Here is a 6,245-nt window from a genome sequence, read left to right as displayed (position 1 = left end):
CGCATAACGTCGCAGAAGAAATCGGAGAAAGGAGGGCATAACCCGCAAGAAAAGTAATCAACGAAGAAGGGGTACCGATTTGAGGCAGGATCAGCGCAAGCAGCAGGAATGATGCGCGTCGGCGGGTGTCCCGAATCCTCTCCCCCCGTCTTCACTCCCGATAGGGGCTTGAAGGAGGCCCGGAGCTCTTGAACATCAACCATCGAGGGGAAGAAGAAGGCGGACTTCGTCCGGTCCCCCGACAGCGCGCTCTCCGGCGGCTCCACTGTCCCGGCGCCCTTAGCCACCCCCTTGCCCTTGGCGAATTTGGGAGCCATGGCGGCCAAGAAGTTCAGAGGGCTGAGGAAGGGGGATGGCAAGGCAGCGGCGGTGGGCGACAGCGAAAGCTTAGGAAGGAAGGAAGAAAGGTAACGGTGGCTCTGAGATCGGAAAAGGCACGAGGGAAGAGGAGAAAGTGAGCAGCGTGCCCACGGTTATTCCTTCTTATGGGGGGAAAACGCGGGCCACCTCCTTTCACATTAACTGTGATGTGACGCATGCCCGCGGGAAACAACCCCACGCATGCCGCCCATGTCACACACGCCTCCCCATGCTGCGCCACGCGCGGGAAGCATGGGAAGCGCAGCGCGCGAAGAGACTTACCGCGGTAAAAACCGCCCTGCCTGCCCGTGCACCGTTTTTGGGCCTAGCCCAACGACGCGATTGCGCTTACGTGTGGCCCAGGCCCAGGGGCTCCTGTCGGTGTACAAAAAGAGGGGTACACTTTTTGTACCCCTATAACTGTGCACGGGCAGTCTGAGCCACGGGCACCACCACACTGAGCAAGGCAAGGGAGGTGAGCCAAGGTAAGACCGAAGCTCAAGAGAAGCAGAACGACGCAAAGACCAAGACCACAAAGAGCAAAGGGGACGAAGCGGACCCCCCCGGCAAGATCCTTGCCAGGGGGCAGTTTTAGCAAACCCGGCAAGACCCTTGCCGTGGCAGCTCGCCCCACACCTACGGAGTGAGTCACCCTTGAGTCCACTGCCCCCATGGGGCAAGGATTCGGGAGACATCCCCGTGGTGGCATGCAGATCTTTGTGAAGACATTCGAGATCAGATACACCCTTCAGAAGATGATGATCCTTGGCGGGATCCCAGCCAAGGAGGACCACAAGGCCCCCCGGCAAGAGCCTTGCCGGGGATGACAGCAGGCGCCATGGCAAGACCCTTGCCGGGGCCCCGGCAAGGCCCTTGCCAAAAACACCCGTTGGGCCACCATCAGGCCCACGCCAGTCAAACCTCCACCGCCGTTCGGATGCAGCTGCCGACCCAACCAGCTAGGCAGGCACCTGCGTGGCGGCATGCAGATCTTCATGGAGACCCACCACTGTGCCACCTCAGCTGCCTGCCTGCCTACATGGCACCGCGGGCGCCGCTGGCCAGGGCGCGTGTCGACGCAAGAGGGAGCGGCGACGGACGAGACAGGGCTCTCCCCCGTCCCCGATAAAGCAAGGACACCTGGGCAAGACGCATTAAATGTGCCTTGTCATGTAATGCGAGGGATAACCTCGCATCACTGTTCCCTTTCCACCCCCTGGTGCTACTGTGGCACCCCCTTTCCTATAAAAGGAGGCCCGGGGCGACCAGGAGGAGGATTCAGCTTTTTGGAGCTCCTCACGCCCCATAGCTAGCTCAAGAACACAGATATACAATCCACCAAAGCATGAGTACGATTTTACGCATCCCCGCAGCCCGAACCTGGATAAACGAACCGTGTGCTATCTGTTTGATCCGCTCTTCTCACGACCCCGCGCCCCGCAACCGTAGTAGGGATTCTTGTGATCCCATAGGTGTCGTTCCCACTGACACATTGGTCCTCAAAAACTGAGGGAAATACTTATGCTACTTTGCTGCATCATCCCTTCCTCTTCGGGGAAACCCAACGCAGTGCTAAAAGAGGTAGCAACAGGTTATCGGATCCAAAACCGGACCCCATAGCTTAACGGCGTTCCGTTATGGTGGATGCCACGTGTCGGTCACCCTTGACGAAAGCACTTCTATGATGCACGATTTATCGTCATGGAAGTGGACACTTCCATGATGATAATTTTCGTAATGTCATGGAACACTTCTACAACAGCACAGGTATGACTATCTTGATTCTGTCATAAATTTGTCATGGATGTACATGCATGACAGAAAACGTGACCTACTATGACAAACATGTATCATCACGGAAGTGTATTTTTTTGTAGTGTTGCGTGAGCGTAGATTTTTTTTTGAAATTGCATGCTACGTTCCCCAACACTAACTCTGTCACGTACGAGATTCCAACTAGGTGGAACAATAGGCTGATTTGGAGTGAAATGTTCATCATCAACGACAGGTTCATCATGTGCATCAACATTTTCCTTACTAGATGTATCACCTGAATTAATAACATGCTCCACCTGAACAATAGGCTATTGTTGAGCCTCAATAGGAACATTAGTAGATGGAACATCATGTAACATAGCAGATTCATTGAAGATGACATTTATTCCAATAACAATCTTTTGTGTTTCAGGATTCCACAATTTAAAACCTTTCACACCAGACTTATAACCAAAAAAGATGCACTTAACAGCCCTAGGCTCCAACTTTCCATTGTCAACATGAGCATAAGCAGCGCAAGCAAAAACTCTCAACTATGAATAATTAGTAGGTGAACCAGACCATACCTCGATTGGAGTTTTCTTATTAAGAGCAATAGATGGTGAACGGTTAATGAGATAATAGGCAGTGGAAGCGGCCTCAGCCCAAAAACACCTACGCAAACCTGCATTGGACAACATGCAACAGGCTCTGGAAATAATGGTCATGTTCATACGCTCAGCAACACCGTTTTGTTGAGTATAAGGAACTATGTAATGTCTGACAATGCCTTCAGACTTGCAACAATTCTCAAATTGCTTAGAACTGAATTCCATAACATTATTAGTGCAAAGTAATTTTACCTTCTTTTCAGTTTGCCTTTCAATCATAATCTTCCATTCCTTAAATGCCGAGAATGCTTGATATGTATGCTTCAATAAATAAGGCCAAACTTTTTTCGAATAATCATCAATAATAGTCAGCATGTAACTAGCACCACCTAGCGACTTTGTGCAAGATGGTCCCCATAAATCAGAATGAACATAATCAAGAATAGCTTCAGGTGTATGTACCAAACTATTGAACTTTACCCTCCTGTGCTTGCTGAAGATACAATGCTCATAGGATTCAATTTACCAGTTTCATATCTATCAAGAAGACCTCTCTTATTTAACTTTGCCAAACCAAGTTCACTCATATGTCCAAGATACATATGCCAATGGTTAGCAGCATCACAATTAGAATTCTTTGAAATAACTGCAGCATTACTTGAAACGGTAGAACCTCGAAGGTAATAAAGACCATTGGTTGAACTTAAGCCACCTTTCATCACAATAATAGAATCTTTGGTGACTTTCAAAGCGCTATCTCCACCTAAATACAGGTACCCCTTTGCATCAAGGGCACTAATAGAGATACGATTTCTCTTCATCTTCGGAATATACCGAACATCTGTCAAAGGTATGGTTGTGCCATCGAACATCTTGATTTGAACAAAACCAATGCCTTCAATCTTGCATGGTGAATTATCCCCAAAACGAAACCACCAGCAGTAGTAGAATCAAAAGTAGTAATCCAATATGTATGCGGGCACATATGAAAAGTACATGCAGTGTCAAGTACCCACTCATCATTGGTCTTAGCACATCCAATAATAACAACAAGAGCATTATCAGAACTATCATCACGACCAACATTAGCAGAAATTTCACCTTGTTTGTTACCATTCGGTTTATATGTACCATTCCTCTTTTCCATATTCTGCAACTTGAAACATTCTGAGATGTCATGCCCGTCTCTCTTGCAATATCTGCAATACTATTTATTGTCTCTGGATTGCGGCCGGCCCATGTAGCCGTTTTTAATTTTGCCCCTGTTTCCATTATGTGAGTTCTTCTCCTTTGTCCTACCACGAAAAGATAATCCTCAACTTGGGATAAACTTGAACCATCATGAGGTAGCATTTATTTCATCTTCTTCTTAGAGTCCAAAGCATCGCAAACTTCATTAAGCATGAGAGTATCATGACTGTATAATATGGTATCTCTAAAATTGGTATATAAGAACTTGGCAGTGAACATAATAACATTAAAGCAGTCTCTTCCTATTCATACTTAACATCCATTGCAGCTAGATCATATATGATCTCTTTAAATTCTGAAATATGATTCAAAGCATTACCTCCCTCGGGTAACCTATGTAGGAATATTTTTTGCCTCAGATGCATCTTGCTAATGAGATCTTTTGTCATGCAAATCTCTTCCAGCTTCAACCATAGAGTGGCGGCAATTTTCTCGCTCAAAACTTCCTGCAAAAATTTATTGTGCAAATAGAGTTGAATTTGTGACAACGCCTTACGATCCCTTCTTTTCTCCTCACCAGTCAAATCTTGAATTCGATTCTTCCCAAAACTATCCAATGCATCATCATAGTCGAGTTGTCCCAACAACACCCGCATCTTGACTTGCCATAGGGTAAACCTTGTGTCACGGTCCAGTAGTGGAAGATCATATTTCATGGATGCCATGAGTAGATAAAACTGTGTACACAAAGTAGTACAAGTCTGAAGTAAAAAATTATAGACAGAATAAATTTGCAGATCAGACGAAAAATAGGATAAATAGCACCTGGTAGTACCGTTGGGTGAACATAGCACTTGAAGGTGAAAAAACTAGTATGAACTAGTACTCAAGTAGGCCTTCACGTGAACACCCAACTAGTAGTACTCGATAGATGAATTCGACTTCGGTCATGGGAAGTACTAGTAGCAGTAGCAATCGATTAGAGGATGGTTAATAATATAGCCAGCTGCTGGCTATATGAAACAACCATGTCATCTATAGCCATCATCAATAGTCATTCATACAATAGTATGGGCTATAAGATTGGCTATTACATTAGTATTTTTTCTATCTTCTCTCTTCTCTCTTTCTCTTTCTTAATATTTATTGTATTTGTCTTAGAATACGCATATAGCTATACTCTTGCATAAGAGCTCACTTTCCTTATTTTTTCACATCTCTTTCCTTCACATAGGCAAAAATGCCATGTAAGCGGGCTATAAGCTCACTATTGTACTATTAAGCTCACTATTGTACTTGCTAGTGTCTTTAGACATGGCCACACCAGGTCCATACGAACCCGCTCCTAGCCCCCAGCTCCTAACCCCCCACTCCTAGCCCCCCGCTCCGGACGCCGCCGGTGGCCACTCCGGCCCCGGCGTCCACCTCCACGCCGCCTTTCTACAACCCACTGGATCCGATTTCCCATATCAGGTGATCTACCAATTGTATTCTCACCATGTCACTTGCAGATATGAACTTTGACAGAGGCCAAGACTTCATGACCGAAGTTGGAGAAAATGGGGAGTTACTATCAACTATGAGGAAGGCAAGGATATGGAGGAGTTTATCCTCGTTGTAGATTTCACCAGATCTCGTATCAGACTAAGGGAGGAATCACTAAGCACCATCTTCCTATCTTCCTTCAGTGGACATGCATCGCTCTTTAAGGTCTCTTGTCTACAAAATTGGTCGTTCAAATTCTTAGTATCCTCTAAAGAAGTTGGTTTCTCGATCATCAAAGATGGTAATGTCTCTCTCCCACTGATCAACATCAATTTCTTTCTCTAGGGTAATGGGGGTCCTAATTCTAGTTGGGAGCTTGATAAATATTTCTAAGAAAGAGAAGATGCATGGACTCATATCTTCAGAAATCATCCTAGAAACATATCTTCAAGCTCTTAGATGTCCAGCTACTTTCTTGGATTCAAGAAACAAAAATCTTCTGGTAGATCGTCCAAGCCATGATCAATCACGATTGGCGCCTTCACCGCATGCAGCTCATTCCCAGGGAGTTAATGCTCATAATGCTATAGTTACTAACTAGGAGGCAGGATCCATGCGTTTTCAAAAAAGCCCATAGAGAGATTACTGCGTCCATTGTCTCCTCCCGAGCCATAGCAGGCCCGGCTACATGAATCGTATCAAATGCCACAAATGTAATAAATGGGGCCATATTGGGCGTGATTGTTATTCCCAAGCCCATTACGACCCAGTCAACAAGCCCAATCCATAGAGTCGCCCAACGGTCGAGTTTCCGAGGCAACTGGCCACTGTTCCCGTGATTGT

This window comes from Triticum dicoccoides, chromosome 5A, assembly GCF_002162155.2.
Source record: "Triticum dicoccoides isolate Atlit2015 ecotype Zavitan chromosome 5A, WEW_v2.0, whole genome shotgun sequence".
NCBI classification, from domain to species: domain Eukaryota; kingdom Viridiplantae; phylum Streptophyta; class Magnoliopsida; order Poales; family Poaceae; genus Triticum; species Triticum dicoccoides.
The sequence above is the reverse complement of the archived record's forward strand: the minus strand, read 5'-3'. Positions refer to the sequence as shown.